General features: G+C 43.3%; 1 long non-coding RNA gene across 1 annotated transcript in view; it reads left to right on the forward strand.

The window, feature by feature from the left end:
* LOC144512946 (uncharacterized) overlaps positions 1 to 14,446 on the forward strand; it is a 433,981-nt gene that overhangs the window by 40,657 nt on the left and 378,878 nt on the right. The window contains exon 3 of the long non-coding RNA XR_013501057.1: positions 11,450 to 11,524. This is a non-coding gene — a long non-coding RNA (uncharacterized LOC144512946). The remainder of the gene's footprint in view (positions 1 to 11,449; positions 11,525 to 14,446) is intronic.

A 14,446-nucleotide genomic window follows, 5' to 3' on the forward strand; every position in this document is an offset into this window, starting at 1 on the left:
TACCCAATTCAATAGTTTTTAGGCACCGACCGAATTGCCTCTAAAGTATCGAGTATCAAAAAATGCCTTCAGTGTTTTCCCTAACTTTGTGGTAGATTTAGGTGTGTGTATTGGGAGGGGGGTTTATGGGTCCTTCCTCAAGAAAATTTTATGTTTTTCAGTACATTCTTTGTACATTTTGTGTCTCTTTGTGAGATTTTGCGTCTCTTTGTAGTCATGTTGTGTCTCTTTTTGGTCATTTTTGTTTCCTTTGGGGTTGTTTTGGGTCACTGTGGTCATTTGGCGTCCCTTTGTAGTCGGTTTGTCTCTTTGTTGTAGTTTTGCGTCTCTTTTTTTCATTTCATCATTTTGGACCGTTATCATATCTGTCTAAAATGTTGGGAAAGCTAGAGCAGATAATAAATGAATACCACTCATAAACCTTGATGCCATAACTTACTAAAGATGTCCAACTACAATCATTTGATCCAAGAAAAGTATTTTAGTTACATTCATTCGGCTTTAGGTGCTGCCCAAAACGGCTCGGGTGCTGCACCTAAACCTTATAATTGGGAGGAAAACCCTGGCCCTGTCATTCAGTACCCAATTTCCGTACCTAATGAACAAATCTCTTGAGAGTCAGTGAGCCAATCAGCACGCAGCATGCCTCTACCAAGATCTAATAATGTTTGTGATTGGCTGTCTAACGTTGCATGTCGTAGAGTAGGGTTGTGCCGATGGACGATATCGTCTGTCGTGATGGCTGGCCAACATCACGATGGAGAGCCACCATCGTGATGCCAAGCCCCCCACCCTGTCAGACACACACTAATCCTAGTCGCGGGCACTGGACGGGAAATTGACAAGTGCGTCGGTCTTAGCAAAGACACTTTAAGCAGACTGGATTGGCTGTAGTGATACATTCTCTCTCTCTCTCCCTGTCAGTTGTAGCTCTCTCTACATGCTAGTAACGTTGGACACAGACGTCTCGAGTGAGAGAGAAAAAAAATGAAACGCTATCACACTTTCCTTTCTCCCCTCATTGGACTAAGTTTGTCGACACTACTGTGTGCGTGCATCAATAAGTAAGTCTGATATCCTGTAGGTACGGGACGATGTTATGCAGGATTTATGAATGTACGTTAGCAACAGTAGGCTAATTCACGAAGGTGCTATTTTATGTGTGAGCTAATATGAGTAATAATAGCTAATAAATGCTGCAGCAAGAGTTATGTTTCTGTTTCTTGAATGCGTTATTGAGTGCAAACATGACCAAGAATGTAGTTTAATCTCAGTAATGATGGTATATTAGGTTATTACTGTCGCTCTGTTGAAGGCAAACGTCCCACTGTACTGTCGTTACGCAGATCACGGACATCTGATTGACTTTACGGCACCGTAGTTAAGTGAAAGTGGGTCAAGTTGTAAAAAACTGCGCCTACCAGCAGTGCAGCATAACCATGTAATACTGTCTATTTACAGAGGGCATTTAAATGTATGTCTGATTGTTTCTATATTAACTTTTAGCCCATAGTAGTAGAAAAAAATATTTATGTAAAGAGCTTACAATGCTACTTCACCAATAGACTCTATATTATATACCTAAAATAGAAGTATTTTTAACTAAGTAAAGCGCTGTAATGTGAACAGTCTATAGTGCCATAGAACGATAAAATCTGAGCAGCAGTTGCAGGTTGTATTTAGCCGCTACAAAGCTCCGGGACACTGGCTACCAGCAGCAGTTGTTCAGCCTTCAATAGGGGACTGTGAGCCAGCTACAGGCACTGCCAGATGACGCTCCTTTCAGGGGCCGTGGTAGTGGAGTTTAGCCAGAAAAAGTGAGCGTCATGCAGCCATGACGGTTAAGTTTAGGCACCAAAACGACTCGTTAAGTTTAGGAAAAATATCATGGTTAAAACACTCCAGAAGAAGGAACGCTTGTTTCCTGGGTGGAAGTATTTTGTTTTCGCCGCAAAGTCAACTCTGCTCTCCAGCTTGAAAGCGCTGTGTTTTATGTTGACGCCACGTTGTGCTATTTCATTTTGAGATTATTTTCCATTGGATATTGAAGTTCATAAATAAGTGTTTTGGCTTTTGTTTTGTTGTGCATGATCAAAAAACATCCCTCCTCTCCCCCCCCCCCTCTGCTTTTTCACACCCTGTAGAGGCAGGCAGAAAAGTGTTGTTTGGCAGTACTTTCAGTCAAAAGAAGGCCATTCAAGTCCAGCTACATGTTCAATTTGCAATGCCGATTTGTCTCGTGGTGGCGAGGACCCTAAACAATACACAACATCACCGCTGTTACAACATTTGGTAAAGAATACGAGTTGTGCATACAGCAGCCAAAATGCAGCAGCTTCAGGTACAGTGATTAATGTGTTTACTGTGTTAATGGACTGAGGATGGGAGGAGGATTCGGTATTTGGTTTTGGATTCTTAACCAGAATCTTAACCAGTGGATTTGGTATTTGGTTGAACCCCAAAAATCTGGATTTGGTGCATCCCTAATGATTTTGTCCAACCTTGCATCTGACCCACTTGTTTATGGGTTGATTTTCACCTCTTAGATATTGAAAGGAATAATTAAAAACTCAAATCCCAGTTTTGATATGGAGTGAATGAATCTCCCCTACTGGAGTACATACATGGAGAAGGCATTAATGTACACCCTACCTTGCTTTGAATTTCTCTCCTAACAATAATCACAAGGCTGCAAATTGTCATCTTCTCTTCGTTATTCTTTAATGTAACTGATACGGTATCTATTTTGGTTAGACTGGGGGGGGGAACCCAGACCAAGTAAGATGTTGGATTTGAGCGCCACATTATACATGTAATAACAGTTTAGGGATACAATCCATCACTGCTGTCCTGTGTCACATCAGCCAGTGGAGGAAGGAAAAAAAAAGGAAGAAGTTGATCCGTCTCCCCGGGTCATCGTTTTTCAGCGTAATAGATGACAAATAATTGGCCATTCATCAATAGCAATAGATGAGAGCTGAAATGATTTATTGCCTTTACAACAAAAATTGGGCTGGCCCTGCAATGATGATGGAGCTCTCCGCTCAGTGAGGCAGAAAGAAGAGAGGGGAAGAAGGGAGGTAGATGCAAAAAAAAAGATAAGGGGAAGGAATAAAAAAGGGAAGGAAGGAGACAAGGAAGAGGAAACTGTAAAGATGACGAGGAAACGGACAGGAAAGGAAGGAGAAGGAGGGAAGAGGGGGAAAGAAGAGAGAGTAAAAGTGACGCAGAAGGAAGAAGGAAAAATAAAGGGGTGGATGAAAAGAGCGAGGATTCAAAAAGAGAATTGTATTCTCGAACACTGTGTTAAATCCACTTCTGTCAGTAATAGGCAGAATTAGTCTTCACTCGTTCTTGCTTTATTTCCACTTCTTTATTCGTTACAAACTTTCCGTTAAAAAACATTCTGCCGTGGCCGGGATAGCTCAGTTGGTAGAGCAGGTGCACATAAGGTTTACTCCTCAACGCCGCGGGTTCGACTCCGACCTGCGGCCCTTTGCTGCATGTCATTCCCCCTTTCTCTCCCCTTTCATGTCTTCATCTGTCCTGTGGAATTAAAGGCCTAAGGGACCGTTCAGCATTTATGGAATGGACCACCTGAGGAAAATAGGGGAGGGTTATGTCTTTTTATTCTTTGTTGATGGGAGGGTCATCCATTTTTTGTAGTCTAGGGGGGAGGGTCATCCAACTTTTGTATTCATGAGAACAGTTTAGTTTAGTTTATTTTTTTCGGCCATCTGTAATATTCAGAAAATAACATTGTTGTTTTTACTCCCACAAACAAGCAAAAATGAATTCAATAAAAACAAACCACAAAAAAAACAAAACAACAACACTAATACAATATCTATATATACATACATACATATATACTGCTGGAGCTGCTACCCCCGCGACCCGACCCCGGATAAGCGGATGAAGATGGATGGATGGATGGATGGATGGATGGACATATATACACACACACACACACACACACACACACACACACACACACACATATATATATAATTACATTACATACATTGATACAAGAAACAAACAAGCCCGAAAAGGTGTAGGTTGAAGCCTAGGCTTATTACACCTACCCTTTTTACATAAAATTATATTCTTTCATACAAAAATGAAGTAAGTATACACTATATACCCCAGTACCACACCAGAAGTCCGATACATTTTGTGTACCTTCTGGTCACACTTCTGTTTTATATTTGTTAATCACCTTATGTTTAAATCATTTTTTTAATCGGTTAATTGTTTTACACTTTTTCAAGTCAATTTCTAATACGTTCCACAGTTAAACTCCATACACCGAGACACTTCTTTGTTTTGCGTTTGTTCTGCTGTTTGGTCTTGTAAAAATACAGCATCCCCTCAGTTGATAATGGGATTCTCTTATTTGAAACAGCCTCTGGATACAGTCTGGCAACATGCAATTAAATACTTTGTACATTAGAGATGCTATTTTAAGGTCTACAAGTTCACTAAATGTAAGTGCCTGTAAGTTTATAAATAACTGATTTGTCGATTCACGATAATTTGCCCTATCTATAATTCTGATTGCTCTCTTTTGAAGTAAGAAAATTGGATTTGTAATTGTTTGTTTTATATGTTTTCCCCCAAACTTCCACTCCATAAGTTACATATGAAAGTATGAGAGATTGACATAATAAATGTAAAGAATTTGTATTAAGAATGTATCTGGTTTTGTTCAGAATTGCTATGGACTTTGATATTTTAGTTTTAATATGATTAACATGTGGTTTCCAGCATAATTTGTGATCTATGACAACTCCCAGAAATGTGTTTTCATATACTCCTTTCTATTTCAATATTGTCTATAGTAATATGTCTAGGATTCTTAGAATTCCGATGTCCAAATATTATATATTTAGTTTTATTTGTATTCAGTGACAGCTTGTTCAGATTAAACCATCGTTTTCTAGAATCAAGTTCGGTTTCCACTGTATCCAAAAGCTGCTCAAGGTTTTTGCCAGAAAAAAACAAATTGGTGTCATCTGCAACAAACAAATGAACAAAACCAAATTTAATATTTTAGACACATTACAAATGTAATTTATGTACAATGGAAACAATTTTGGACCCAGCACTGATCCTTGTAACTAAGACATCTGCTGAAAAAATTCATTCATTAGCATGATTGCCGTACTGTTTAATTCAAAAACATCCAAAACACCATAGGAAAACATACCAGACGCGAGCTTTTAGTTTGAAAAGTCGAAGCTCGGAGTACGCACCAGCCGGGAGGGCATACATGAGACGGGAGGTCTCCAGGCTGCAGCCATACCTGATTCAAATATCCTTTCGGTCCCGTTGATTATTTGTGAAATTGTGCAAACGACAGCCTTTTTAAGGCATTTGAGAAGGAAGGAGTGGTAACACGCAAGCCCCCAAATTGACACTTTGAGAAATGGAGTTTTGGATAATGTTCAGCTTCGGCAAGCTTACCTATGCTAAAATATACAATGACTGAGGAAGCCTAGTGACGAGTCCATAGCAACCAGTGTTGAATTTGTTATTTCCCAGTGTCCTTTGTTGAATGGTCTCACTGTTTTATTTCACGTGAATACTAGTTTACTAGAGGAGTAACTTAGTATTTGTAAAGTAATGCAGTAATGCAGGAAGTGTGCATTTTGTTTCCATGCTTATATGTACATGCTTATATTTCCACAACAATGTTAATGAGTAAATCTACTGAAATGGCCACCACACTATAACAGAGTGTGATGCGTAAGATGAGAATGCAGAGATGTTATCACGTAAGTCATGGCTGTAAAAAAACAGTGGCTATCTGTACATCTTTGCCAAGCGCAAACCAGCACAGAAGGCATCAATACTTTGTTGGGGAGGGTCATCTCTTTTTTCCATATCATTTTGGAGGTCATCCAAAATGTATTGCTGGTGAAGGGAGAGTCAGGTCTTTTTTGATTAAAGATCCTAAAACTCCTCCGGTGGCCCCTGAAATAAATAATGAACAGTCCCTAAAATTCCCAAAAAAATAATCTTACAAAAAACAAACCTTTTGCCCCACAGCTACCGCAGACCCACCAACTGTTTTTCTCTGTCAGCTCAATCGTAGAACTAGAGTACATTAGATCTGCAACAACACACCCAGTTGAATACAATGTACGCTGACATGGAATGCAGGGCTCCAGACTGCATTTTGCGACCAAGATTTGAGAGTGTGCGACTGAATTTTACATCCAGTCGCACATGCGACCAGTAAATTTGCCCCCTTTTTTACACGTTAAACGTCGAAATTTCGGTACCTGAGAGTGTGTAAGCTCAAGTTATCTGTCCTCTCTGAAAATTGACAGAGAGCGGAGCTCTGACACAAACACACACTCGCACACACACGCATAGCTGCAAACTACGTCGGCTCTGCAGTTTTGTTGAAGTCACAGTGAGGCACGGAAACGCCGATAAAGTGGTTTCAGGTGTGGTTACAGTTTTTTAAAACTTCACGCAGACAGCGTTTGCTGTGATATGATATTAATGGCGAGGCGAAAGCGGTCGCGATGCTGTTGACGTTACACTTCCTAAGCAGGCACAACGGTGGTTTCTGTGCCCTGGGGACTGACTGACAGGCTGAGGTTGTAAGGCAAGGCAACTTTATTTCTACACAACCTTTCAGCAACAAGGCAACTCAAAGTGCTTTACATGAAACATTAAAGAGCAATTAAAAACGGTCATGAAAATAAAGAATAAAGAAATAAATAAATACAAGAATAAAAGTTACAGTGAGTAAGAAATTAATAATTATTTATTAGGTTGTAGGGATGGGTTTGGGAGGAGAGAGGGAGGGGTTTTATTTTTATTTTTGTTTAATTTATTTAGAGTGTAACATTCTAATAAAATAACATAATGTTCTAAATACATAGGATAAATAGGTTTGACAATATTTTTTACAACTGAAATAATTGTTTTGTAATTATAGAGGGAAAATACCAAAAAAAAGGTACCATTGGGTAACGGAACCGAATTTCAGGTATCGGTACCGATATTGGTTCAATAGTAGCTTAAACAATGCATGTTTAATTTTAAGTTGAAGTCCTTGTAATTGTAGACTAGAGCTGAGATATATATATATATATATATATATATATAATATGGGCCCACCACCTGTGGGAGGAACCGCTGGGATCGGGTGCGCTGCCACATGGGTGGCAGTGAAGGTCAGGGGCCTCGACGGACCAGACCCGGGCAGCAGAGGCTGGCTCTGGGGACGTGGAATGTCACCTCTCTGTGGGGGAAGGAGCCGGAACTTGTGCGGGAGGTGGAGCGCTACCGGTTAGATCTGGTGGGGCTTACCTCTACGCACAGTCTTGGTTCTGGAACCATACTCCTGGATAGGGGTTGGACTCTTTTCTTCTCCGGAGTTGCCCAGGGTGTAAGGCGCCGGGCGGGTGTGGGGATACTCACAACTCTTGGAGACCTTGAGTGGAGTCCTGCATGGGGCTCCAGTCAGGGACTCCATAGTTCTGCTGGGGGACTTCACTGCACACGTGGGTAATGATGGAGACACATGGAGAGGTGTGATTGGGAGGAACGGCCTCCCTGATCTAAACCAGAGTGGTTGTTTGTTGTTGGACTTCTGTGCTAGTCATGGATTGTCTATAACGAACACCATGTTCGAACATAGGGATGCTCATAAGTGTACTTGGTACCAGAGCACCCTAGGCCAAAGGTCAATGATCGATTTTATAATCGTTTCATCTGATCTGAGGCCGTATGTTTTGGACACTCGGGTGAAGAGAGGGGCGGAGCTGTCAACCGATCACCATCTGGTGGTGAGTTGGGGGTGGGGGAAGACTCTGGACAGACCTGGTAAGCCCAAACGCGTAGTGCGGGTAAATTGGGAACGTCTGGAGGAGGCCCCTGTCCGACAGACTTTCAACTCACACCTCCGGCGGAGCTTTTCGTGCATCCCTGTGGAGGCTGGGGGCATTGAACCCGAGTGGACAATGTTCAAAGTTTCCATTGCTGAAGCTGCGGTGAGGAGCTGTGGTCTTAGGGGCTTAGGTGCCTCAAGGGGCGGTAACCCACGAACACCGTGGTGGACACCGGTGGTCAGGGAAGCCGTCCGACTGAAGAAGGAGTCTTTCCGGGATATGTTATCCCAGACGACTGCGGAGGCAGTTGCAAGGTACCGAAGGGCCCGAAGGGATGCAGCCTCTGCCGTGAAAGAGGCAAAGCAGCGTGTGTGGGAGAAGTTTGGAGAAGACATAGAGAAGGACTTTCGGTCGGCACCAAGGTACTTCTGGAAAACCGTTCGCCACCTCAGGAGGGGGAAGCGGTGAACCATCCAAGCTGTGTACAGTAAGGATGGGACGCTGTTGACCTCAACTGAGGAGGTAATAGGGCGGTGGAAGGAGCACTTTGAGGAACTCCTAAATCCGACTAATACGCCCTCTATGGTAGAGGCAGAGCTGGAGGATGAGGGGATTGGCATCAATTTCCCTGGTGGAGGTTGCTGAGGTAGTTAAACAACTCCACAGTGGCAAAGCCCCAGGAATTGATGAGATCCGTCCAGAAATGCTTAAAGCTCTGGGTGTGGAGGGGTTGTCTTGGTTGACACGCCTCTTCAACATTGCGTGGAAGTCTGGGGACGGTGCCTAAGGAGTGGCAGACCGGGGTGGTGGTTCCCCTTTTTAAAAAAGGGGGGACCAGAGGGTGTGTGCCAATTACAGGGGTATCACACTTCTCAGCCTCCCGGTAAAGTCTACTCCAAGGTGCTGGAAAGGAGGGTTCGGTCGATAGTCGAATCTCAGGTTGAAGAGGAACAATGCGGATTCCGTCCTGGTCGTGGGAACAACGGACCAGATCTTTACTCTCGCAAGGATCCTGAGGGAGCCTGGGAGTATGCCCAACCAGTCTACATGTGTTTTGTGGATCTGGAGAAGGCGTATGACCGGGTGCCCCGGGAGATACTGTGGGAGGTGCTACGGGAGTACGGGGTGAGGGGGGCCCCTTCTCAGGGCCATCCAATCTCTGTACGACCAAAGCGAGAGCTGTGTCCGGGTTCTCGGCAGTAAGTCGGACTCGCTTTCAGGTGAGAGTTGGCCTCCGCCAGGGCTGCGCTTTGTCACCAATCCTGTTTGGAGTATTTATGGACAGGATATCGAGGCGTAGTCGGGGTGGAGAGGGGTTGCAGTTCGGTGGGCTGGGGATCTCGTCGCTGCTTTTTGCAGATGATGTGGTCCTGATGGCATCATCGGCCTGTGACCTTCAGCACTCACTGGATCGGGTTCGCAGCCGAGTGTGAAGCGGCTGGGATGAGGATCAGCACCTCTAAATCGGAGGCCATGGTTCTCAGCAGGAAACCGATGGAGTGCCTTCTCCAGGTAGGGAATGAGTCCTTACCCCAAGTGAAGGAGTTCAAGTACCTTGGGGTCTTGTTCGCGAGTGAGGGGACAATGGAGCGGGAGATTGGTCGGAGAATCGGCACAGCGGGTGCGGTATTACATTCAATTTATCGCACCGTTATGACGAAAAGAGAGCTGAGCCAGAAGGCAAAGCTCTCAATCTACCGGTCAGTTTTTTGATCCTACCCTCACCTATGGTCATGAAGGCTGGGTCATGACCGAAAGAACAAGATCCAGGGTACAAGCGGCCGAAATGGGTTTCCTCAGGAGGGTAGCTGGCGTCTCCCTTAGAGATAGGGTGAGAAGCTCAGCTATCCGCGAGGAGCTCGGAGTAGAGCCGCTGCTCCTTTGCGTCGAAAGGAGCCAGTTGAGGTGGTTCGGGCATCTGGTAAGGATGCCCCCTGGGCGCCTCCCTAGGGAGGTGTTCCAGGCACGTCCAGCTGGGAGGAGGCCTCGGGGGAGACCCAGGACTAGGTGGAGGGATTATATCTCTAACCTGGCCTGGGAACGCCTCGGAATCCCCCAGTCGGAGCTGGTTAATGTGGCCCGGGAAAGGGAAGTTTGGGGTCCCCTGCTGGAGCTGCTACCCCCGCGACCCGACCCCGGATAAGCGGATGAAGATGGATGGATGGATGGATGGATAATATTAAATCTTAAAAAACTGGTACAGAGGATCTGTACCAAACAAAGATGTTTTCTTTAGTCTGTAGGATAGGATTTGTAGGCCGGGACGTCTCTGCAGTTCCACAATACTTCACTCAGAACAATTTGACACATATTTTGCCTTTAACAAATATTGCGCCCCTCTGCGAGTTGGATATTGCACTAGTTCATATTGGGATTTCGATAAAATTCTGATTAATTGTGCAGCCCTAAAGAGACGCAAAGAAAACTTTGGGAAGATAAATATAACATGTAGAGGTGTTGCAGTGTGCCAGTCGAGCTGCGTTTCTGGAGTGATGATGACGCTGTCGGGGCCGGGGAAAAGGAGAGCGGCGCATCCTGGCGCTCGTCATCGCAGGTTGATGTGCGTCAAAGCACCGCTTCTGCACAGAGAACAAATGCAAGTGGGTGCTTTGTCCTTAAGGCAGGTTGCTGCGACAGATTGAATAAAAGTTATAAGTGAGACAGGTTGAAATATGTTACTGGAATTATTTTCCTTCATTTTTTTTAAGGACTCAGTTACAGAAAAATGACTTGATAGTTTTTTTCATGTAGGTTTAATAACAATTTTATTTCAATTTTCTCTCTTGCAAACTTGGCTCGAAATTCTATTTTCAAAAACCAAATCTGCAAAACACTGTTATAGTGACAGACACACTCCTCCAATAGCAAGATCCTTTTTGAAAAGTAGACAAGCTACATTATACCTCTTCCACTTATTTAGTTCCGGCTGCTCTGCCATTGACCACCTTTCAAGTCATGATGGATCGCCCCGACCTGATAATCCTGCACGGTTGCAAGATGTGAACACACTGCAACCCTTTTATTGATCGCTTCAGTGAAACACAGATCCCCTGCCTGATGACCAGCTCGCTGTGATACTGACAGAAGCCTCTCCGTCTTCTGCTATCGGAGCTTGTCGTCCAGGACAGTTGTGGATCAGGTTTGGGGTTCAAACTGGGGGATCAACTGAATGTTGCTCGTGTTACCGTGAGCTTGTGCTTTCCAAAAGCTGTCAGTTGTCATCCATGCTATACAAAACTAAGCAGTGTCCAACATCATGAATGCTAAATCCATAGAAATAAAATGGATCACTTTGACAGTGTAGAGGCAGACTGGAAATGGGGGTGGGACATTGCGGGTATGTGGCATGCGCTGTAACCACTCCATAATATATAATATCCAAAATATCCCAAATACATAGTGTATGCATGATGTATGGTAGCTTTCAGAACATAACAGTAGCAGTGAAACACATTGTGAGAGTAGTTCTTGCTGTTTTTGTCTGCCATCAAACTGTGCTGTTGGATGCTTTGTGCAGCAGCCAAAAAAAAAATACATTTTACAGTTTGGGAAGTAACTTACTTGGTAGAAAACTAAATGGCCTTTTCCATCCACAGGATTTGAACTGCGTGGCTGCTGATGGACAGCGGTGATGGATGGAGTCTTCCTGGCTTGAGGATCAATCTCGAGTTGTAAGTAGCACTGTCCTGCTCTGCACCAACAACACCGCGACCCACTGATTTAGATGGACAGCTAGGCCATTGATTGGCAAACCGGCCACACCATAGTAATTGAGGGTGTGGTATAATGAATAAAGGGAAGTTGGAAACACGAGTGGAAAGTTTTGGAGTCCTAGCTTTAGTTGACACCATCATCCTGTTTCATCTTATCGGATATAATTTAAGAAACCATCGGTACTATTTATTTTCCCTGATTCACACAAGGGTGTACATTAGCCTGCAGTGTTTTGGTAGGTTCATAAAGATTTATTTCAATAGGTGGGATATTAGAGTTTAATTATTATTTTTTAACAACAAAAGCATGCGGCCTTGATTCACAACGAAGGAACATAGGTGCGTTAAACCACTCTTCTATTGCTGGGGCAGTGGCTATAATTTTAAAACAGAATAGCCACTACAGTATTACTTCGGCTGGTTGATGGTAGGCCTGCATGATTAATCGTTATAAAATCCCGATCTCGATTCACCCTGTTCACGATTTAATTTTTAAATAACTTATTTTTTTTATTCTCATTTAATTTTACGAGCCGACTGCATCACAAACGCTACTACTTTCTTCTGTGAGTTTTAAACAGACTGTATAGAATAGGTTTTAAAGTGCTCCCAAGTGCTGCAATGCTCTCCCTTCTCTTCATTGAAGCCTCTGTGTTGACAGGCTTGTGGTGATGCGCAATGTGCTATAGGTGCTAAAACAAAATCTATGTTTGGTACTGCCAATTTGTTTTGTTTGTCATGGTTCATGTGTGCAATAAACATTACACTTGGTGAGAAAAAAATCGTGGCAGAAAATCAATCAATCAATTCTAAGCTAAAAAATCGTGATTCATATTTTTCCCCGAATCGTGCAGGCCTAGTTGATGGTAAAAAATGTGTTCTCCCTATTACTTGTGAAAATCGTATATCTACCGTACAACAGTCATCAATGGCAGACAAGTCCAAATCATGAACTGACAATCAGACTCTTTATGATCAGAAAGACTTTTCTTCTGTTATTTCAGTTTTAATTGCATTTGCACTCAAAGTGTTGGCTGGCCTGTTTGTCACAAAACTTAAACGCTAGGCGAATAGTTTGCAAGAGATGTCTCCAAATATTTGGACAAAAGCAGCAGATGAGGTGGAAAAACAACCTTGCTGTTGCCAGTTGGATGTCTGATTTGAATCTGTATTTTTGTGTGTGCATGTTTGAATGGAAAAATAGTCACCTTTCAGGTACTTTTGTTTGTTAAAAAAAAAAATGCTGAAAGGTTTGACAGCTGACTTTCTGTCCCAAAATGGATCTACTTCCCTCCTTCTTAAAGTCAGGGAGACATATTTCTATCTGCTGTTAATTTGTCAAAGCAACATAATAAACGGAGTGGGTTAGTGAAAGTGCGTCGGTCCATCTCCAAGCTTTTTTACTTGTCAGCATCAACAACAGCTACTTCATTGGAGCCGAGCGCTCAGCCAGGCCAGCGTGTCGCAGATATCAAAAGTCATAATCTCTGTGTTCATCTGGCCGGCGGCCGCGCTGGCAACGTCTTCAGTCACAGAACAAACTGGACCCACGAACCTGCCAAAGCTTTGTCCCAATCAATAGATCCAGTTACAGTAAGAGGCTGTTTATCTCGTCATCTCGGGGAGGAATTACAGCTCAGTCACTCTCTCTCTCGTTGCATTCTGGGAAAGCTGACAGACACTTGGAGCTCGGTGGTGGAACGCTTGCTGGTTGTCTAGGTAGGGGTCCACTTTAGAGGATGAGTGATGGAGGATTGTTTTACAGCCATGGCAAGAGGCGCCTGGCAAATTGAGAAATCTGAGAGGTTTCACTTGTCTTTCCCTACTTCTATCCCTCAATCTTATTTCCCTCGTTTCACCCCCTTTATCCACCTCACAGCACTATACTTCCCTCTTCCTGTACTTTGAATCTTTATCCCCCCCCCCCTGCTCTTTGTCTTGTCCATTTCCTTTTTATTCTTCCTCCCTTCTTTCCCCCTTCCCTCTTTTGTTATTCTCTCTTGTCCAATTCATTCAGTCAATGAAGCTCATTTCTTTTTTGTCTTCAAGTCATTTTAACCCTCCTTGCTCCCTCTGTCCTGTCCACCTTCTTTTTTTGCATTTCTTTTTCATCATCCTTTTCTTCCTTTTTTAATTTCATTCAACCAACTTTCATATTTCATAATTCCTTCCTCTGTCATGTCCTTCCATCTGCATTTGTCCCTGTGGTGACCTATTCTTTTAAACTCTGCCACCTTTATGTATTGTTCATAAGTCAAAAGAAAAACTTGCAGTAATGCAGGAATTTGTGGAAATATACTTTGCAACAAACATCATAATTGGCTCGAACGTCTTCATATCTCGTTTTAAATTATTTTACACTTGTATGAACAGCATAGAAATAAAGGTTTATGAAGAGTTAAAAAGTGTTCAATCAACCAGCGGTCAGAAATGGATATGCGATACAAAACAACTGTGACAGAAGTCCAGAAGCAGTGAAATTAAAGCTACAAAAACACACTTTTTGTTTCCTCACTCACAACCGTTATGTACCATAACGGATCTTTCTGTGGGTTGTTTTTCTCACATTTTTGGGCCTTCTTTCCATCTTTCTTCTCTCCTCCCACCATTGTTCCCTTCACTGTCCTTGTCTCCTCTGCCCTCGGTGTCATTTGGACTTCCTCGCAGATCCGGGTCTCCTCTCTTCTGCTTCTCTGACTTCTGTAATTCTGTTCACTCTCCCCTTCCTGAGTAATTGAAGTAATTTCCCACCTTGGCTATGATGAATGTGTCCCCCGCTCCTGCCGTGCCCTTCTACTTTAGCCGGCCTAATTAAAGAAAACATTCCATGATTGCCTATTTTTCCTCGAGCGTGACAACCTATTATTCTCCCCAGCACCT

Source organism: Sander vitreus, chromosome 24, assembly GCF_031162955.1.
Source record: "Sander vitreus isolate 19-12246 chromosome 24, sanVit1, whole genome shotgun sequence".
NCBI lineage: Eukaryota > Metazoa > Chordata > Actinopteri > Perciformes > Percidae > Sander > Sander vitreus.